Genomic DNA, 23,402 nt, shown 5'->3' with positions numbered 1-23,402 from the left:
TCGAACATCCATACATTTATATACTGAGCTTTGCTCAACTACTCTAATAAAGCATACACTTGTTGACAAAATACCCTAATTGAGCAGTCGATTTGGTGTTCGGACAATCGAGAGTTCGGTTAATCGGTGTTCGGATAATCGAGGTTCCACTGTATTAATCACTGCACAGGCTAACATACAGCTGCTCCGAGTCATACAGATTTTGTACCAGTAGGGAAAATGTTGTGTTGGTCTTCTACAAGGGGGGTAAATCCATTCATGTTTACTGCATGATGTAGCCTGGGTATGTTATAATTACGGTGTGTGAAAAATTCATATATAAAAGATCTAGAATACACCATGCTAACATCAGCTTGAAACACCCATAACACACTAGCATTGGGTAGTACACCATTGAGCTACTATAGTAACTAATTGCAAGGACAGGGAATTGAAGCAAGTACAGTGAGTCTGTTGATTGTACATTACTGACTACAGCAATGCCTGTATACACTGAAGGTACCTGTCCAAAATAAGTGACCAAATGAGTAGCTAATATCCCTACATTCACAGTAACAGAACTCAGATAAATGGAGACAAGAAGCCAGTCAACCACTGTACCATCACACAATGACCACTATGACATAAGTACAAAACATAAGTTAGTATATAACAGTGAGCTAATGTGTACTGTTGTGTGCTGTGTGTTAGAAGTGTCACTATTTCTTGCGACCACCTCTCTCCTTCAGACCCAGTTGAACCATTGCGCTAGATGTGACATTGTAAAATCCCAGTGAGTTGGAATCCTTGATGAAGATCGCCTAAGTAAATAGATAAGTAACATCCAACACTTTCAGAACACTATATTGTCGTGCTATTAGTATACAAGTTGTCCAAACTGTTTTAACCCCAGGTATAGTGAGACCAACAATCTGTAAAGCATTCAGGTAGATGAATCAGTTCAGATAAGCCATACAAAAGCTCTGTTGAATATGATTATATGACTTACATTTTGTTGACAAACTACTCTAATAGAACAGTCATGTCCAGTGTTAGCTAGGATTTGGCTATTCAAGGTATTCACACTTGAAGCTTACACCATGCAAGGTACAATCCTTCTGAAATTAAACCTCAGATTTGTACATTTTATAACCACTTTTTGTAGCTTTTATGTAACTCACTGTTTATTTTGAACACTGCATTAGACAGTGGAACTGTATAACATACGTAGTGTAAAGCGAACTACATACTCACCCCAACTTGAAGTTTCTGTTACCAGTTGGCATCCCTAGCTCATCAGCTACTCTAGCCTTGATCACTGACACCTGATGAGAACGAAAAATGAATGAATTACACATAGCTATGCAGGCAATCAAGTACCAATTACATGCATTAGTGTATTTGTGTAGCATGTGTGTCTGTGTGTGCGTTAAAGTTGAGACAAATGGTTTGAAGCTTCGCTCAGTTTTATAACATTCGGATAGGGGTGGGTCGTATTGATCAATATCATACCACAGTATTATAATCATAAATATTGCGGTGTTACTAAATACCCACTAAATATGTATAAGCTTCCATTGCATCAATAACCTCATTGTAGACTACACAATGTTTACTCTTAAAACCAATTGGAGGCAAACTTTTTAAACAGGGTGACTTGTTTCCCATTAGTACCTTTCTAGTAGTCCCATGCTATGCTCTACTCTTGCTAACAAATAATTGAAAACCAGTAATTTCTGGTATTCTCCCGGTATTTTTGGTATGTTGATATATTATTGTATTACTAAATGTTAATTTATATTTAGTGGTTCGGTTTTAAAATATACATGTATTGCACAACAGCTAAAAATCCCCACCCCTACATTTGGATGCTACTTGACTCCACCAAAGCTTCATTACCATGGATACTAACATGTTAAACCAGTTGCACAAGTATTGTCACTCCTTGTTGATAAGTAGATAGCTGTGAGTGGATTATATGTTATTCTCTATATCAGCAATATAGCCATACAGCATGTTTCTCTGTCTAATACCTGAAAAAATTAGCATGATATATACACTAGATGTGTTATAGCATCAGTGATTTATGTTGTCAAAGATAATTATGCAAAGAAACATACAGTACTATAAATGATCATGTTAAAAGCAACATCAAATGAACCAACACGCCTGGACTTTGTCAACAAACATTAATAGCTACTAGCTTTGATGTCCTAGAGGAAGCTCTACAAATAGGGATAAAGTTGTATGATTACCATGACAATCACCATGTGGACTGAGGAGTTACAGGATATTTCTCCCTTGCATTGAGTTTTCCGAAATAGCAATCACTGACTGTTCTATTAATGCCACTAACTGCTCTATATAGGATATCACAAGTGATATATCTAGGATCAACAGCTGCTATATACAAAAGCTCCATTTCCTCAAAACATAGGTTACCATTGTACGGTTAAGTGTTATGGATTATGTATGTAGGTGTTACCATGTTGCTGTGCACTGTACATACATGGACACGAGAAGTCAACAAATATACATTGTACTATCACATAATCACCACTATGACATAAGTACAAAATAGTATACAGCAGGGAGCTAATGTGTATTGTTGTGTGCTGTGTGTTGAAAGTGTCACTATTTCTTGTAACCACTCTCTCCTTCAGACCCAGTTGAACCATTGTGCTAGATGTGACATTGTAAATCCCAGTGAGTTGGAGTCCTTGATGAAGATTGTCTAAAGTAAATAGATAAGTTGTATAATGTAACATTTAACACTTTCAGAACACTATATTGCCATACCATCTATATACAGGGTGTCCAAACAGTGAGACTACCATTATAAGAACACCTGTTCAATCACCAGTTCAGATACACTATGAGCTCAACAAAGCTCTGTTGAATTACTCTAATATGACATACATTTTTTGTTGTTGCCAAAATACTCTAATAGAACAGTCATGTGCATGGTTTGGATTGGCCCTACTATATTTTACACTTGAAGATTACACCATGTCAAGTAAAATTCTTATGAAATTACACTATGGAATGCTTGGATCACATGTCAACGTGTTTGACATATCAATGTGTTAATTAGGCCTAGTTACCGGATTTCAGCAAGTTTTTGTAGGATCAATAATAAAACAGGTCACCATGACTGCCAGTGTTCAAACTAATTGGCCTTCTTCTTGCTTATAGTTAGCAAGCAAAAGTAGAATCATGTCTTCAAGTGATTCATCTCATTGCCACTGTGGAAGGACAGGGCTCTTCCTTTGTACACACTGGGACTGGCCTGGAACAGAACTTATACATCGCACTGTCAACCGCACATAGCAAGGAGCAGAGTCTCTCTACAGTAGTGACTCAGGCTGAGCAGCCCAGCCTCCTCAACAACAGGGACAAAGCTGATGGGGCAAAGTTCCAAGCAGAGGATACGTATCCCTAATGAGAAACCAGATGCCATGACACCTGACTGGGGTGAAGACGAGGATGAAGTCATAGACTGTGACCAACAAGTCTACCGGCAAGTGGACTGCTCAGACTCAGTAGACGAAAATCTCTGCTACCACACCAGGACTCACCCTAGATTCCCGCAAACGGCGGAAGAGCATCAAGAAAAAGCAACCCACTTCTGATACTGCCTTCACCAAGCTCAAGCTGGACCCAACCATCCAGTCAATGATGACACCAGCGGCCAAGACAGCTGACAAGAGTCTAGCTGGAATACATCCACGATGCACCCATTCCACTAGTCAACACATGTTAGAGTGGGTACTTTCAATCCCAGAGTCTGCCCAGCCTGCTCTTAAACGGATTGGAAATCTGTCACCCCACTTCTCCACTGATGTGTTTGAACAGAGAGCAGACTACCCTCGTTGATGATGAAACATATTCAAGGATGCTGTTTCAATTGTTTGGTCCTTCCTTTCACCACAAAAATGAAAGACCACAAGTAAGGAGGTGGTAAGGAACTTGCCTCTTCTTCCTCATATAGACAACAACAGTCTTTTCAGAAGAGGCACACCAACAGGAAAGACAAGGGTAAAAAAAAAAACTACAGGACTGGAAAACCATATATAATTGTATGTTATTTTCATACATGGCCAGGTTCGCCAACTATTACCCTTTGGTTTCCCTAGCTCCCTAGGTTCAACTGTAGGACTATGGGATAATACATTTACATTCCCTAGGTTCCTGGTCATAGTGTTAGGGAGTCCCTAGGTTCAACTACAGAACTGTGAGATGATCCACCAGTTATTCCTACATCCCACAGTTACAGGCATCAATTCCTTAAGTCCCTAAGTCCCAAAGTTCAACCTTAGGATTGTCTCCAAGTTCAACTACAGGACTGTGGGATGATCCACCAGTTTGTTCCTACATCCCACAGTTGCATGCATCAATTCATTAACTCCCAAGTCCCAAAGTTCAACCTCAGGATTGTCCCCAAGTTCAACTACAGGACTGTGGGATGATCCACCAGTTTGTTCCTACATCCCACAGTTGCAGGCATCAATTCATTAACTCCCAAGTCCCAAAGTTCAACCTCAGGATTGTCCCCAAGTTCAACTACAGGACTGTGGGATGATCCACCAGTTTGTTCCTACCTCCCACAGTTGCAGGCATCAATTCATTAACTCCCAAGTCCCAAAGTTCAACCTCAGGATTGTCCTCAAGTTCAACTACAGGACTGTGGGATGATCCACCAGTTATAAAATACCCTTAAGTTGTCTGAAGTCCTAGGCTTAACTGGAGTATTGCTGTAACCCCTAACACTTTTTGCTGTAACCCCTAACACTTTGTCCTAGGTTCATGCAAAGCCATTGTTTAGTCGTCCTAACATCCCAAGGTTGCAGGCACAAAATCCTTAAGTCCTTATGTCCCTACTGGTATGTGGTATAATCCTTCAGTCTTCCCCAAGCCCCAACATTGATGACCACAAGTACTTTGGTCCTTAAGTTCCTACTGGAATGTAGTATAATCCTTTAGTCTTCCCCAAGTCCCAATGATGAAGACCTCAAATCCTTTGGTCCTTAAGTCCCTTGGTTCAACTACTGGAATGTAGTATAATCCTTTAGTCTTCCCCTAGTCCCAATGTTGGAGACCTCAAATCCTTTGGTCCTTAAGTCCCTTGGTTCAACTACTGGATTATAGTATAATCCTTTAGTCTTCCCCTAGTCCCAACGTTGGAGACCCCAAATCCCTTGGTCCATAAGTCCCTAGGTTCAACTACTGGATTATAGTATAATTCTTTAGTCTTCCCCTAGTCCCAATGTTGGAGACCCCAAATCCCTTGGTCCGTAAGTCCCTAGGTTCAACTACTGGATTATAGTATAATCCTTTAGTCTTCCCCTAGTCCCAACGTTGGAGACCCCAAATCCTTTGGTCCTTAAGTCCCTAGGTTCAACTACTGGATTATAGTATAATCCTTTAGTCTTCCCCTAGTCCCAACATTGGAGACCCCAAATCCCTCGGTCCTTAAGTCCCTAGATTCAACTACTGGATTATAGTATAATCCTTTAGTCTTCCCCTAGTCCCAACATTGAGACCCCAAATCCCTTGGTCCGTAAGTTCCTACGTTCAACTACTGGAATATACTATAATATTTTAGTCTTCCACATTGTCCAAATCCCTTGGTCCTAAGTCCCAAGGTTCAACTTCAGGATTGTATCCAACTTCAACTACAGGACTGTGGGATGACCCACCAGTTATTCCTACATCCCACAGTTGTAGGCATCAATTCCTTAAGTCCCAGGTTCAACTTCAGGACTTTAGGATAATCCAGCAATTATTCCTAGGTCTTAAAGTTGAAGGCCTCAATTCCATTATTCCCAAGGTTCACCTATAGGGCTACAGTGTGGTCCTGCAGGCCTTATGGCAGGCCTCTAATCTTTTAGTCCTTAAATCCCTAGGTTCAACTACATGGCCACAGCAACAGTATAATCTTGCTGTGGTCCTTGAGTCCCAAGGCTACGATGAATTTTGCGACTGGTATTGACTTAGTTGCAGTGCCTTTGGTTTGATTGTGTTATCCCTAATAACATTAACACTGGTGACAAATCTGGTTTGACACACTATCTATATATACATAATTACCAATTTTATCACCTAAATGTGTAATTCCTAAGAGAGTGCTAATAAGTTATTTAGCAATTGCATGTAACCATGCATTTAGCAATTGCATGTAACCAAAAGTTTATTGAATGAATTGTTTAAGTAATGACATAATGCAATGTTACCAGGTTGCACTATAGAAAATGTATGCATGTACAATATGTTCAGTTGCATAATTAATTTGGACATTTCTGTATAATATCAGGAGTATAACAGTACTAGGGGGTGATTATTACTCCTGGTAACATAGTTATAATTTAATTATACTGACTTTTTGAGGAGAATTATAAATAACCTCATAGAACTTTAGATCATACATCTGAAAAACTTAAGATGTATTGTATACAACTCATGTGATTCTTCAATGCTGGTTGTGTAGGGTTTTTCCTGATCTAATATTGCAGTGCAGTCTAAGAAAAAGCAAAGGCAAAATAACTGAAAAATTAGTACAGAAGACTAGACAAAGATACAAGTTGTTTTTATTTATTAATATTTTACAGTATAAGTATACTGAAGCCATTGACAAGTTCACATCTTCTAAATGTAGGAATTATGATAAGGTGAACTTGGATATTTGTGACTGGATTTGCGAAAGGTGTATATCTTTTTCACATATTTGACGCATCGGCAAACAAATTATCATATCAGTTGCCCCTTGCACCAATTAACTTTTTTACATATCAAATTGTAGCCAACTGATAGATATGATGGTAAATTCCAAGCAAACCGAAGCAATGATGCAAAAGTTATGAAGCTTCAAGAACAAATGGGTCAATTTTTATGTGTGAAAAGGTAATCCGGTCACGTTTGAAAAGGTTACTTGAGTGGTTTCTTATTCAAAGTTATAATGTCAGAACAGTAATGCTCTAGTAAGTGCACTGTCTAAGCTATTCCACCTATTCAATACATCTTGCACTTCTGTTAAAAACAAACACAGCCATACTGAAAGTTTGAGTACGTATTTGTCTCCATTTTCAAAATGGCATAGATCATGGAGACTCTAATGTTTTCATGGTATTTGACTATAAATGAAGAGGGAGTATTAATGTACTTCTATATGAAGATGTCGAGCTAAAAATAGCTATGGATATGTAAAGCACCAAAAATTGCAAGCTATTTTAAAAGGAAGCTATTTTAAAAGGTTGTGAAAAATTTGGCTGGTATTAAGCAAATGCTGCTTCTTTAACTATTACAACCGTACCTGGTTACCTAAGATTGTCTTAAGGGCTAAAAGATTACTGAAGAAATTTACATCATAGTAAGCAATGCTTGAAAGTAAATATCTCAACGAAAGAGTTGTATGATGCCAATAGGGTCAAATGGTCTACAGTTATATTATAAACTGCCACATTAGCTAGTTGCCTCACATCAAGCTGCTTATAGCAATTAGCAAGTGCTTGGCAATATAGATTTGTCTAATATATTATGGTAAAGTATGATGATTTTACAATCATTATTAGTATAGGGCCAAAATGATCATAGTTGTTTAGTATTCGAGAGTTCTTTAGAGTAAACGATCGAGTACTCACGAATACTAGTTACATGTAGTCATACCCATTTGGCATGTTTTGTACCAACCTTAAACAGCTTACAGCCCTCCAGAAACAACAATCATGCACACACTGTATTAAAGTACTGATGTTAGTGTCCCTGAGAAAATTATACTAATCAAGCTCTACAGCTTTTATTGTGTCACTCTCTGATGATAAACGCATCATGTGAGCTGGGTCACGTGATCTTACGAGTACTCAAAAAAGCTAATTTTGCTATCTGAGTAACAAATCCTTAGCAAGTACTCACCGAGTATTAGTATTGTTTCAGCCCTAGTTATTGTACTGCTTTACAGTGACCAGCACTGAAGGTCTGACAGCAACATAAGCTGCAGCCTTTAGAATTCTCCTAACCTAATAAAGTGATACCTGAGCCTAAGACTTAAAATTACTGACCAAATAAAGTGTAACAGAAAAGGGCCAAACTAAAGAAAAAAATCCCACCTACCCCAAGAGTCGAACTGCAGGGAACCCAATGTCTAGTCGGGGCCACACTCAGCTGTCCTCCAGGAGGGATGGATTTTCTTCCTTAAACCTAAAGTATTTGTTATTGTACTGCTTTACAGTGACCAGCACTGAAGGTCTGACAGCAACATGTGCTGCAGCCTTTAGAATTCTCCTAACCTAATAAAGTGATACCTGAGCCTAAGACTTAAAATTACTGACCAAATAAAGTGTAACAGAAAAGGGCCAAACTAAGGAAAAAAATCCCTCCTACCCCAGGAGTCGAACTGCAGGGAACCCAATGTCTAGTCTTAATGTGAAAAAGGTGAAAAAATACACATATAATTTACACATATAATTTTCACCTTTTTCATAATGTGTATACCTTATACCTTTTCACATGTCTAGTCTTAATGTTCACATTACCTTTTCACTTAATGTGACTAGACCCTTAATGTCTAGTCAACTGCATGATAATAACATGGTTTTGTAGTTAAACTTAGGAACTAAAAGAATAAAGGATTTGAGGCCTGCAACCTTGGGACCACAATATGACTAAAAAAAATATACTATAATCCAGTAGTTGAACTTAGGGACTTAAGGACTAAAGGATTTGGGGTCTCCAACATTGGGACTAAAGGATTATACTATAATCCAGTAGTTGAACGTAGGGACTTACGGACCAAGGGATTTGTGGTCTCCAACGTTGGGACTTGGGGAAGACTAAAGGATTATACTATAATCCAGTAGTTGAACCTAAGGACTAATGGACTTAAGGATTAGAGGCTCCAACCTTGGGACTTGGGGATGGCTAAGGAATTATTCTATAGTCCAGTAGTTGAACCTAAGGACTTATGGACTTAAGGATTTGAGGCCTCAACCTTGGGACCTGGGGATGGCTAAGGAATTATTCTATAGTCCAGTAGTTGAACCTAAGGACTTATGGACTTAAGGATTTGAGGCCTCAACCTTGGGACCTGGGGATGGCTAAGGAATTATTCTATAGTCCAGTAGTTGAACCTAAGGACCTATGGACTTAAGGATTTGAGGCCTCAACCTTGGAACCTGGGGATGGCTAAGGAATTATTCTGTAGTCCAGTAGTTGAACCTAAGGACTTATGGATTTGAGGCCTCAACCTTGGGACCTGGGGGTGGCTAAGGAATTATTCTGTAGTCCAGTAGTTGAACCTAAGGACTTATGGACTTAAGGATTTGAGGCCTCAACCTTGGGACCTGGGGATGGCTAAGGAATTATTCTATAGTCCAGTAGTTGAACCCAAGGACTAATGGACTTAAGGATTTGAGGCTCCAACCTTGGGAGTTGGGGATGGCTAAGGAATTATTCTGTAGTCCAGTAGTTGAACCTAAGGACCTATGGACTTAAGGATTTGAGGCCTCAACCTTGGGACCTGGGGATGGCTAAGGAATTATTCTATAGTCCAGTAGTTGAACCCAAGGACTAATGGACTTAAGGCTCCAACCTTGGGAGTTGGGGATGGCTAAGGAATTATTCTATAGTCCAGTAGTTGAACCTAAGGACCTATGGACTTAAGGATTTGAGGCCTCAACCTTGGGACCTGGGGATGGCTAAGGAATTATTCTATAGTCCAGTAGTTGAACCTAAGGACTTATGGACTTAAGGATTTGAGGCCTCAACCTTGGGACCTGGGGATGGCTAAGGAATTATTCTGTAGTCCAGTAGTTGAACCTAAGGACTTATGGACTTAAGGATTTGAGGCTCCAACCTTGGGACCTGGGGATGGCTAAGGAATTATTCTGTAGTCCAGTAGTTGAACCTAAGGACTTATGGACTTAAGAATTTGAGGCCTCAACCTTGGGACCTGGGGATGGCTAAGGAATTATTCTGTAGTCCAGTAGTTGAACCTAAGGACCTATGGACTTAAGGATTTGAGGCCTCAACCTTGGGACCTGGAGATGGCTAAGGAATTATTCTATAGTCCAGTAGTTGAACCCAAGGACTAATGGACTTAAGGATTTGAGGCTCCAACCTTGGGACTTGGGGATGGCTAAGGAATTATTCTGTAGTCCAGTAGTTGAACCTAAGGACTAATGGACTTAAGGATTTGAGGCTCCAACCTTGGGACTTGGGGATGGCTAAGGAATTATTCTGTAGTCCAGTAGTTGAACCTAAGGACTTATGGACTTAAGGTTTTAAGGCCCCAACCTTGGGACCTGGAGATGGGTAAAAGGTTATACTTTAGTCCATTGGTAGAACCTAGGTCTCCAACCTTGGGATGTGAAGATACTACAGTCCAATGGTGGAACCTAGGGACATAGGTACAAGCTGTACTTAAGGACTGAGGCTTACACAACATTGGGACCTGGGGATGACCAAAGGGTTATGCTACATCCCTGTAATGGACCTTGGGACAAAGATTTAGAGGTCACAGCAGCACCTCACTTAAACCTAAGACTTCAGACAACTTAGGGGTGTTTTACGGCGAACCTGGCCCTACCTGGTTATTTTAACAAATTAAACTGTCTGAATGTTCAAAGGATACCCAAAACAAGTATTCAAGGTCTACCACCAGGGAAGCCAGGGTGTCAACACACCTAACAGTGACCCCAAAGGTGCCAGAGGTTATAGGGTTTAGACAATCAACAAGTGACAGAGCTCACACCACTGAATGTTCTCCACAAAAGGTTTTAGAGAAGTCAATGGGCTTTATCCACAATGACGTCACGAGTACAAGATGGCCGCGTTATTTGGGGTACTAATGTACAGGCGCCTATGGAGAAATTCTTTTGATCAATCATATTTCAGTCAGGGAAGAAGATATCGAGTTCTAAGCAACAGGTACGGTTACAAGACAGGACAACAAATGATTTGTATCGCATGCCGGAAAATTTTCGAGATAACGCTTGTTTGCAATAGTTTTTGTTACTTTATATCCATACCTGTTGGTTACTCCTCGGTATCTTGCTTCACGAGTGAAATATGATGGATCAAAACAATTTCTCCATAGGCGCCTGTACATTAGTACCCCAAATAACGCGGCCATCTTGTTGCTGCTCGTGACGTCATTGTGGATAAGGTCCATTCAGGCAATTTGTCCAGTGGCAAAGCCTACTCAGTACATCATCCTGGGTATACCCATACTGCATCTCTCTCTAGCACTATCCAGCAGAAGCAGGCTATATGTCAATTTCAGCTCCAACAGAGGGGTTCTACTTGAATATGTTCATAACACCAAAGAAAGATGGGGGTCAGAGATCTGCCATCAACTTGAAACACCTAAAGAGATTTGTAAAATCAGAGTATTTCAAGATGGAGAGACTACACACAGCGAAATATCTCCTAAGGAGATGACCAAAGTGGACCTAAAGAATGCCTTCTTTATGGTCCCAATGGCCCCACAATCAACTATCAAAGCTAACTGCAACCACTGCGGCTTTACCAGGAAGTGGTCCAGTTGTCCCCCCTCCCCCCCCCAAGTACTGGAAGATCTTCCGTAATTCCACCTCAACGCTTGGAATGGAAGTAGCCTAAGTACCCAGTAACCATCCATGAATTTAACATGGGATGCTTCCCTACATGGTTGGGGAGCAACCTACAAAGGAATTTTGATCAGAGACCATAGTCCCCAAGCCCATTTAATGAAAGAAAACTTGCATGACTTAGTGGACTTGTCTCTCCATTATGACAGAACGAGGTTTGTTGCTGTCTGAGAAAGGTGGCTTCCTTCACATTATTGGTGAATATAACCCACACGTAGTATAATGTCCAGTAGATTGTTCTGACATGCTGACTATGAAACTGTAGAATAAGAATTGGCACTCTGACCAATATTTGGAGGAGCAAGGAGTACCAACCTTAGGGTTTCCAGAACTCTTTGTGATTGTACTAGGGACAGGACTCTGCCTATTAGACCCCAGGGTGGATTGCATACAATTTCTCTTGGAATGGTATTTCAATCCTGAGTAAATGCATCTGTGGCTACTGCCAGATGGTCTGGCTTCTGACTCACAATGAGATGACAAACTGATTAACAGGTCTGTGCATGGACAATGGTCCCAGGAGATGATTGATTTCCTGGAAAAACCAAACAACGTCTTCACATCAATTGTATAGAGCTGCTTAGCAGTTCAAGCATGTGGAATATTATTTCACCCTACAGCACTTGCCTATATCTATATTAACAGAAGGGGAGAAGGCAGCATCACTAAAGTCCAGAACATGTTGGTATGGAAGCTTTCCCACAATCCAACTGGTGTGGTAAATGGAATAGAAATCCCTTTTCAGGCTCTATAAGTGATGTAGCCAATTTCTTAGCAGAACTCTATGAACAAGGTTACAAATACAGCTCATTAAATGCTTAGCGTTCGGTCATTCTTCAACACGTGGCTAAGTTGATGGCCACCCTGTTGGGCAACATCCTATAATTGTGAGAGTACTTGAGGGAGCCTACAACAAAAGATCCCCTTTATCCAGACACTCTTTACATATATGTGACCAGACCAGCAAAACTTGACACAATTGTGCATTTTTTGAATTCCTGTTTACTAAAGATTTATTATCTACTTACAGGGATTAATCTAGGGGGGGAGGGGCAGGCCCCCCCTGGGTTAGCTATTGCCCCTCCTAGGTTTATATCTAAAGCCTTGAGAAATGGAAAGGTTTAATTGATCTCAAAGTTGTATAATCCAATGGTCAATATTCAATGGCATCACAGTAAAATTTCTCCAAAATTAAGTATATTTACACCTAAATTTTCCTGGGGGAGCATTCCCCCAGACCCCCCTAGAATCCAAAGTGATTTACTTCGCCCCCTCTAGGTTAATATTCTGGGTTGAGCCCTGACTTAGCCAAGTGTAGATGTACCACCTGGCAAAGTTTTAACCTTACATGCCAATAACTTTTGGAGGTACAGCCTAGCGGCCGGCAACAACACAAAGATTGATTTATACAGCAAGTATAGGGAAAATAAATTACAGGCGCTTACTAAAACAGTTAATTACGACCAGAATGACACATGGAGTTGAAATTCACACCATCGTGGTCACCAAGAATAGGGGGAATTGATTACTGGGTATGTTATCCCTTGTATCGCCTTTCTTCACTGTATACAAAGGCAAAATTTGTGAAGATTGATCGCTTCGACATGATGCCCATAATGTGCATAATGTGCATGTCCTTGGGTCTACTAGAACAAAACAAAGATTTTACCAACTCCTCTTGAGTAGTAGGCACCAGCCTATTATGCTTTTAATTTTTTCTATTATGCTATGCTGCAGTGCTCAAAATTTTTGCCTATTATGCTCATAATTATGCTCAAACATTTTGCTATAGTTCCCATGTTTTGTTACTTTCTAATGGAAAATGATAAACTTTGGCTTATGAACTGAAATGTACTCGTTGTGCATTAAGAATTTGGCTACACTGTAAACTATAATAACAGTCATGTCAAATAACTACTTAATGCCGTGTGAGTGGCATCAACTGTTCTGTTATTGTAAGTCAACCTTTTTCTGTGGCATGCATTTTTGCTTACAGTATGACAATTATTCTGCCTATTATGCCAGCATTGTGCTTGATGCTTTCAGGCACCTAAAATGCTCAAAATTATATGCCAGCATAATAGGCTGGTGCCTATTGAGTAGGCGAATAAGATGATATCCCGCATACAGGTTTTTATTGTTAGTCTCTTTCTTCTGGCATTAAGAAAAAGATATTGAGAAATTTTCAACAATACACAAGTAATTCATAGTGCTGCCACGATATAGAAAAACTCTATATCATATATTACCAACGTTTATGTCAGGATATGAACATATATCACGATATAGAACTAACTGCCGGTAACATTGCGGCAAGACAAATTAACATACTGTAGCGAGTAAGCCACCAATGTTCGACCACCATAGGTTCGGACGCGATATTTCTTTAAACTTACACAGAAAATTCCAACTCTTGCTATGCCTTTGGAGAGGTCAAGGCCATAAAGTCTTGCATGCAAAACATCAGACTTGCAGCCGGCTTTCTCCGTCTGGCTGCTGAAGCTGCAAAAGTGACATGTCCGAATACTCTTAATCATCGGACAAAAATATCTATTTTCGGACGAGTAGCACTGCTCATAATGCTTGCAGATAATTGAGTCCCTCCACTCTCGATGTCAAAGAGCAATCCTTACCCTCTTCAAATATATATTGGTATTTCGCTTAATTCTTTGTTGGCTGTGAATTACAAATCTACAAAAGAAATCTGTTGCCAAATCTTGATGTCGGACGCAAGTACACTCTTCTTGCATCTTAAAGTCAACTTTGTGTGAACCAAAAGCTATTGAATAGTCGTCGAGAAGCTACCCCGGGATTCAATTTCAAAGAAACTTAAATTACAATGAGCTATCAACGCATCGATGCCGGCTTCGTTTAGTTACTCTGACATGGTCAGTAGCCAGCTATAGTTCGACCATGCACTACACATTCAGTATATATATCATAAATTTTTTCTGCACCTTCTCTACAAGTGATTACAATCTTCTTTAGCCGTGGTGCCCGCTGAAATTAAATCAGTGTTAGCAGCTTTACGACTGAATGCTGTTAGAGTAGTTTACAGAGCTGCGTGTTTTTCAGTAAATTTATACAAATGGCCAAAAAAAGTTTAGTCTATTAAATGTATGGATGTGATTTATACAATACATATACTCTTTCTCTACTACTACTACTACTACACACATATTTGCATGCACGTACACACACAAAGTGTCAAAACTGTTTTCTCCATTCATATACAATTAGGACACTTCCACAGTTTTGGGCTTTGGTTAACTCGTAGCTGGACACATTTGTAATGAAACCACAAATGACATTTGTCGCAGGTGATCATCTTTACATCATATTCTTCTGGCATTTTGCAAACACAGAAAATCCGTATCCTTTCTACTTTGTGTACTGAGAAACGCACAGGCTGTGCTTTCGTCTGTTGTGGAAATGACGTCATCTTTCCTTTACTAAAACAATCACAAAGATGTTTCCTCAACGAAAACTGTTCAAAACGTATTTTCTCTACATCATTTCCAGCACATACTTCAAACGCGAATAAAATACACCACAATCATGAATACCTATTTGTTGCTGCACAGCCAGTCTGTCTAATTGCAAAATAGATTTTGTGACTGGGAACACTTTAGCAATTTGTAAAACAACACTAATGTCAATTTTCGTCTCTGTGCTTAAACTGTCTATCACCTGAACAGAAGAGGATGACTTGCCTCGAAAAGCACAAATCCAATGATTAGTACCTGCAAAAAGAGCACAAAATAATAGACAGTGGCTGGTCTACTTTATTGTATGATTACTAATTAGTTAATTATTATCATATATAAGTTTTTGCTATGTAGTTGCAAATTTGTTATTCTTTTTGTACAGATCAGGCTTTACAGGCTCCTCGAGCCTTCTTTACCAGTAACACAAATACTAATAACAAATGATACAGCAATAAGGGTATTGCACATGTATGATAATTAAACCTGACTAGCAAATTTTGTGATAACCTAGCTTAAAAATTTTGATTGGTAAATACAGAACTGAAGGAATCACTTTCATTTTCATAAGCTGATGTTTGGAGCTATTAATTTAGTGCCACTATCTACTGACAACATAATATTATTGATTTGTGCAATGAAAGAAAATTAGCTACAGGTATATATGATAAGTTTAGGGCAATATATAGAGTTCAGATTTATAACATTGCATTGGCCATGCATGTATGTAGTTTAGGTATATGGGTTTCCTTCTATTTCCTCTTCCTACCAGGGACAAACAAAAATAGTAAAGTAGTATCAATGACATTGTCTGACATCATGCAATAAAAACCCAGATGTTACACTTTTCATGGTGTGCTTAATTGAAACAAACATGTTAAACTTCTCTAGTAAACATATAATGGTACCAAGGAACCTGTCATTGACACCTTTCTATGTTGAGAACCACAACCGTATTGCAGCATTTTATAGCAAGAAAAGAATTTTAGCATACAGCGTCATTCGCTTAACATCAATTTGCAAGTGTGATAAAAACATTATCATGTGATTTTGGCATTAAATGCTAATTCTAGCAATGACCTTCAATCGCAAATTTTAGTGACACTACTACATGTATTTTATTTCACATGAAATTTCAGATGCTTTATTATAACCCACTATATAAGATATTTAACACATACATTTTTGTATAATACAGTATACCTGCAACTATTGTTTACCTGTGTGTAAAACCTGGACAGAAAGCTTATCACTACAGGTTGGCTGGAATTTAAGATTGTGTGCCCTTATTGTACTCTGAAAACCACTGATTTCTGGAAATTGTGCACTTAATAGTATATGGGCTGCATTAATTATTCTATCGTTAAGATCGCCCTCTTTTAGCAGTAATTCATGATCACACTTTTGCAGCTTGAGTTTCTTGACCCACCACACATCATTTTCTCAATCAAGTGATAAATCAGAACAATCCAACAAATTTATGGCTGTAGCACTGGAATCACCTATAGTAAAGTTTTAATTGCAACTTGTTGATTTGATTAACTATATGTGACCAGATCTGTGAAAACCTGACACAATTGTACAAGCCTAAATTTACAGTATAAAGCATTGAATACAAATGGTGAATATCATCTTATTCGCCTACTCAAGAGCAACTCAAAAACTTTGTTTCATTGCAATATACCCAAGGGCACACAGGTTATGGGCATTTGTTTACATTATGTCAAAGCATAGTCTCGTGTGGCCACACCACTTTTTCTTTGCATGGCACTTATCAATTGGAAATTATAAGTGCATGCCTGTTCTGAAAAACTTCTCAGGGCAAGCACTTACAATTTCCAATTGATAAGCACCGTGCAGGGAAAAAGCAGAAGACTAGTCAAAGCAATCATAAGCAATTGATTTTTCTTCACAAATTTTGCCTTTGTATGCAGTAAAGAAAGGTGATAAAAAGAAAAACTTACCCAGTAATCGATTTTTCCACTCATGGCGAACACAATGGTGCAAATTGCATCTCCATATGTTAATCCGTTCGTAAAGTACAACTGTTTTAGTAGGCACCTGTGATATATTTTCCCTATATTGGCTGTACAAATCAATCTTTCTATTGTTGCTACTTTGTAGGGCTGTAACTCCAAAAGTTATTGGAATACAAGGCTGAAACTTTGCAAGAGAGGGTACGTAGGTTTAATAATCAAGAATTTCAAAAATGCACGATTGTGTCGGGTTTTCATATTCGGTCACATATTGTTAGACTGTAGACTTCATTTACTTATATTAAATACAAAACATCACAATGGTAATAAATTGATAATGCATACAGTATTGAAACTGGGTCACTACTACACTGACCCTCATAGCAATCTGGGTCAGACCCAGATCAATAAAACTGAGGCATGTATACACACACCTAAGAGCTACGTTTTGTGTGTTCTACTAGCTTATCAAGTAAAAGGTACCTATATGATAACTGCATGGTAAGTTTTATAATTATAATTATTCAGTGGGCATGGTTCCATTAAGTGTACACACAGCAAAACAATTTTCTTATAAGTGGGTGTAGCTTTGTGCATATGCACCTACAAACTTCAACACACTGTACTGATAGTTTAGCACTATTAAAACCACTATCAATCATTAGCTACTGATGTATTAAAGGAACAGGATGAGTGCTCTGTAGGTCTTTTACCTATCAGGTGAGTGTGCCTAGAGTGATATATATCATGACTGCATTGGGTTTTACTGCTATATTTTGTACCCTTAGCTCTCAGGCCTGTGGCTCTCATGATTCGGGTGTATATCGTAGCTATATATATCATAGCCGTGGTATAACTATTGATTGTAGACATAATGTGGATAAATTGAAAATAGTTTTGTCAATGAAATTAGCTTTTAACATTGTGAATTTTTCATGTGATTTACAATATACCTTGCTGCCATTAACTTTCAACTAACACAGAGAAACAGTGCTTTTCTACCACTGCACCAGGACTGCGCAAAAGATTGAGATACTCTAACAGTGAAGCCACACAGTAGATAGCTGGTTGGGCCATGCCCATGTAGCTAGACACTTATTGTTAATAACTATTTTGCCTGTAGACATGTACACTGCACTATCACCTGCTGTCACAAAACACTGTAAATACTAAAAGCTTGCATTATAACTACCACACATGTTCTAAACGTAAAACACCACAACTTTGTTTAGTGCAAATAATTTGTAAACAAAAACTATTGTCATGAAAACTTTTACAAAAAAAAACAAAAGCAAATTAGGACGTAATGACCTTACCAAGGACATGCAATTACAAAGAATTTCTTCAAATATATTCCACAACCCTCATCTAAGCAAATGAACATGGGACTATACTGTAGTGATTATAATTTACCTGTAACAAAGCCATCTGATTCACTTTCTTCACTTTTTATTTGGTGCTCTTGTCCACACGGCTCTGTTAAAGCACCAATAGTTACTATGCAGGAATTCTACCTAATGTATACTTTTACTTTTCCTTTGAGATACACAACTTTTTTCTTGCTTTGCTTCTAATAAAAGAGATACAATATGACATAAGCTACCAGTGAGCCACTGGCTCAGCATTATATACCCATGCATACTTTGTATCAGTTTTCAGTTGCTTCCATCTCACACAATTATGTATGCACTAAACACTTTCAAACAGTACACTAGTACTTTTTAGTAGGGTTCCTCCTTAAAGTGATGGGCACCACCCAAAATACTGCCACTAACAATCATCATAGAAACATGATACATAACAAAAATCACTTTTATGGAATATATAGCCTTAGTTTATCTAACTTTAAATCCAGCTTTAAAGTTGTCAGTAGTATTGTACATGATCAAGGATCAAACAGGAGATGGGCCACTGATCTGTTGCGAATTGAAAAAGGATGGGCCAGAGTGAACTATTCAGCTCACATCCTGCAACTTCGCATTAGTGATGGATTTAAAAATAATGCGTCTATTGATAGAGCTCTTGGTGCTGCCCGTAAATTAGTAGGCCATTTCCATCACAGTACATTGGCAACGGCTGAATTATACAAGCAACAGTCTCAAATGAATATGAATCGACAAAATAGATTGTACAACAAGATGGAATAGTACCATATATATGATTCAGTGTTTAGTAGCTAACAGGTGGCCAGTCTTTGCTGTACTTTCAGATACTACCATTACTAAAAGTCAAGACCGTACCCTTGATCTCACAGCTCATCAGTGAGTTTTACTGGAAGAGTTAGCTAAATTGCTTGAACCATTGAAAGTAGCAACCGTTTTCTTTTGTACAGAAAGAAAGGTGTCAATATCTTGCATTTTGCCAATAATGCATAATGTGTTTGCTAGCATGGACAGTGAGGAAGGTGATTCAGCAAGTATCATTGCATTCAAGACAGCTGTTAGAGAATCCATCATGAGAAGGTGGAGTTTGGATGGAATTGAACCGGATTCACCACTTGTGTTAGCTGCTGCGTTAGATCCTCGATTCAAGAGCTTAAAATTTCTTACTGATGACTTGAATCAGCCAGAGAAGAGCTGTTGCAATGGAAGGATGCTAACAGTGGAACCCCACTTTTCAGTGTGTTGCTGTTAAAGAGAAGGAACCATCTGAAACTCGATCTGCAAAAAAGAAAAAAACAGCATTGGATATATTGTTAGATGACAATGACTCAGAGGGCTCTGAAAATGATACAGAACTTGAAGAATTTTTGCTTGAAAAATCACTACCTCGTAATTCTGATGTAATGGTTTGGTGGAATATGAACGAGCACAGCTTTCCAAATCTAGCTAAACTTGCTGAGGTTTACCTTGGCATACCTGCTACATCTGCCTCTCCAGAGAGATTGTTTTCTAAAGCAGGAATCATAACAGCTAAGCACCGAAATTGTTTAAAAGCCAAGAATGTTGAAGCCATTGTTTTCTTGAACAAAAACTCAAAGTTTCTTAACCAGTAGGCAGTAGTTATTTACTAGTTAGCTGTATTCTTCAAGTTCTTAAGTTGTAATTATGTAGTTTTGTATAGTACTCTTGACTCACTTACAGCATTGAAACAGTTTTAAAAGTGTTTTGTTATATGAAATGTAAGAAACAAATAACCCGAACATTCGTTTACGTTATTTATAAAATATTCGAATGTAGAAAATTGACATTCATCCCAGCACTAATGGCAAGGTGTTTTACAACGTCTTTGGCAAATGACCCGTGTAGATGTTGGCTTCTTTTTGGGGGATTCACCGATCATATCAACAGAAACATCCAGGAGACTGTTATCCATATCGTCATTAATGCTAGCTACTTGTGTGGTGGAGAAAAAAATAATTAAAGTTTAATTTAAATACTGTAGTAACTAGTGATAATTATTATGATGTATGTTTAGAGGTAGATGGTGAGGGAGAAGATGGTAGACGGAACTCTGTGACATTGTTCAGAATTCCAGGAGACTCTGACAATAGTATTGTCAATAGTCAGGTAACTAAGAACTCCATACTAGTCACAACCACCTATAAAGTTTATACTTCATACTTTACGACTCTACCTGAAATGAACTTTATAGTCCATTTCAGATAGTGTCGATACCGCTAAACCATATTATTCAAATAGTGGCTGCTATAAAGTTCTTAGTTATGTACCTGACTATTTGACAATACCATTGTCAGAGTCTACTGGAATTCTAAGTGTCTTTACAGATCTAGAGTTCCTCTTTAGCCTTCAATTTACTCTCTGTAACAACATAATATAATATAATATAAACAAGTTTATTTGCATATAAACTAACGTTTGATATTTTATTTCCATAAGTAGAAACTATGAGGACTTGTAGCTACGTATGCCTCCAGTCTCCTGGATGAGTTCACCGACGTGATCACACAGAGACACCATCTAAACTGAAATCTCGATGGTCATTCTCCAAGGATATTGAATATACTTTGGGTCTATAACCATTTAATCAGGTAGAGTCGATGCCGCTGAACCATATTATTCAAAGACGTGCACTCACAGCCAGTCTGTGGGTGCGCTGGATTAACTACAGTTGCATGTAAGGGAAAATATTTTTATTGATCTTTAATTGCATTTGTGCAACCACTGGATGCTGTGGCTAGACATAAAAATTAGTGCTAAGCGATAATATCAATAGTTCAATACTCGCGATCAAAAAATCTTTATTGCAATACGATATTGTAGCTAACTATCACAATATTGCTGTAAGATTACTAAAAACTTTGTTACCAAGTTTATTTAACTGCTATGTAACTCTTTAGGCTTACTTTTCTGCGAAATGTTTGGTTGCAAGACTACAAGCTGTGTACATTTATCGACCGCCCATGCAATTAGTCGATCGCTTCAGGAAGGGTCTAGAATCCCACTAAAAACACTGCTTGAGAGGCTGGCTTAGCTGTTTTATAATTACTTGGCTTGGAAAAGTTTGGCTGCAGGGCTGTAATGAAACTTGTAGAAATATCGCCCCCCCCACGCAATTAATAATCTTAATGAGCTTACAAGAAAACCAAGCAAATAGTAATCTATGATGATATTAATTTATGCATTAAATAGTAAATACTTGGAACTTGATTGAAGATTATTACTCCTCAAGCAAAGTGTAATTATCGTGATATCAATAATACTTCAATATCTATCGTGATAGTGAATTTTCTACTTAATAAAAATGTACAGAAACCACTGGGAAATGGACGATCACGGACACTAAAGTAAGTTATGGTTTTGTAAAATCTAAAGGAGATACCCAAGTCTTTGAAGCACATTGCTGTGATGTTCGTCTGCTATAAATACGCTAAGCAAAGTTATGAGCCTGTAAAGCTCAGAATGTAACATACAGTATGATGAAAACAGTTTCTGGAAATGAATTACACAACAGTTGCATGTTTTCCTTGTTTATCAGAGATGTACAGTAAAACAAGTGTTATGTTCACCTGGATAACATATCTGGGCTCGCTAAACAGGCTAACTTAGTTGGCCCATCATGTTGTTTCAGTGTTTTTCTGCACATGACTGCAAAGTGATTCACAACAAAGGCTACTGTTAAGGTTTGTTGGAGTTTTTGAATGATTTTCTGACTGTGAACTCACGAATAACAGCCTAGTCTAGCAACATTTCTAAGTACATGGCCCTGTGGCTCAGGTATCTTTTGTCATATTCACAGTGGATAACTGTGCAACAACCTAGAAATCACCTTTTCTATGTACAAAAAAAAATATTTGTATGCTTTGAAGCTTTACTGTCACTTGTCATTTTCCCAATGGCTTTTATGAGCATCCAGTGGTAGTCTCATGTGGTCAGACCTCTATTTCACCTTATTGATTAGATTGCAAGTGTCAGTGCTGAAAAGGGTCTGGTCCAATTCCAGCACTTGATTCATTCTCTCAGCCTAGTCTGGTAGTGCCCACCCCTTCACATAGAGAAGGGTCTAATGACCATAGTATATGGTATTTGTGCAGTGGGAATGCAAATTTGGTTTCAAATTGCGTGTGACGTAATAAACTACTTTTGTATCACAGCTTGAACTTTACACTTCTCAACATAAGTCTTTATGGTGGAGTCTCATTTGGCTGCTTTCCAACTATTCCAAATTTGGTTGCCATGGTTATTGTGTTATTCATGGGGCAAACTACATGGTTACACACAAATACTTATTACTGTGATTTGATTGGCTCTACCACTATAGTGGTAGTAGCACAAGTACTGTATACTAGTCACCAGACCCTTCCTCTATAATGATGCAAAGGAGTGGGTGCTGCCAGACTACTCTCAGGTGTTGGGTGTTGATTTGGCATACGTCATAACCGCCTTTGTGCTGTAAATGATATCAGAAGGCTTCTTATGCCAAAAATGCAACTGAACTGTTTACACAATATTCATACTACAGATACAATGTACCTTTAAAATTTCACCCTTCACTTTAGTCCACCCTCGTAGGTGAGCTCCTAGGTAGTTCGGCTGTCGCACAACTCGATACCTCAGATACGAATATATTAGAGTACAACAGCAAGATTACCCTCATGTTGATCTGTTGACCAAGATTACTTCTAAACTCAATGTATTAAAACTTCCCAACCCATTCAGTAAAACTAAAAGTAAAATTCAATTGGCAAAGACGTGAAAGGGTCCACCTAAATCCGTCCGCTCAGACAGTAGCACGTGGGGTCCTGTCAGACATACACTGCAGTACTGTAGCTACAGTACTGTATGGTACTGTAAGGCTAATACCATACCTAGTACCTACAGTATCACATGGGAAGGTGACACCACCCACACACCCGACACGTAACTCACGTGGAACAACAC

General features: G+C 38.6%; 1 long non-coding RNA gene across 3 annotated transcripts; it reads right to left on the bottom strand.

Moving 5' to 3' along the window:
- Positions 1-617: 617 nt before the first annotated feature.
- LOC136254226 (uncharacterized) lies at positions 618-23,378 on the bottom strand. 3 transcript variants are annotated; one of them, XR_010700379.1, is made up of 9 exons: positions 23,173-23,378; positions 22,995-23,124; positions 18,587-19,721; positions 18,475-18,537; positions 16,306-16,587; positions 14,558-15,343; positions 1,892-2,713; positions 1,234-1,304; positions 618-800 (listed from the first exon to the last, which is right to left on the bottom strand). It is a non-coding gene; the product is annotated as an uncharacterized lncRNA (long non-coding RNA). The 3 variants fall into 3 exon arrangements; XR_010700378.1 differs by having other exon boundaries at positions 22,995-23,378; XR_010700380.1 differs by having other exon boundaries at positions 18,593-19,721; positions 22,995-23,378.
- Between the last annotated feature and the right edge of the window lie 24 nt (positions 23,379-23,402).

This window comes from Dysidea avara, chromosome 4 (assembly GCF_963678975.1).
Source record: "Dysidea avara chromosome 4, odDysAvar1.4, whole genome shotgun sequence".
NCBI lineage: Eukaryota > Metazoa > Porifera > Demospongiae > Dictyoceratida > Dysideidae > Dysidea > Dysidea avara.
Note: the sequence above shows the minus strand (reverse complement) of the source record. Positions and strands in the feature narration are given on the sequence as shown.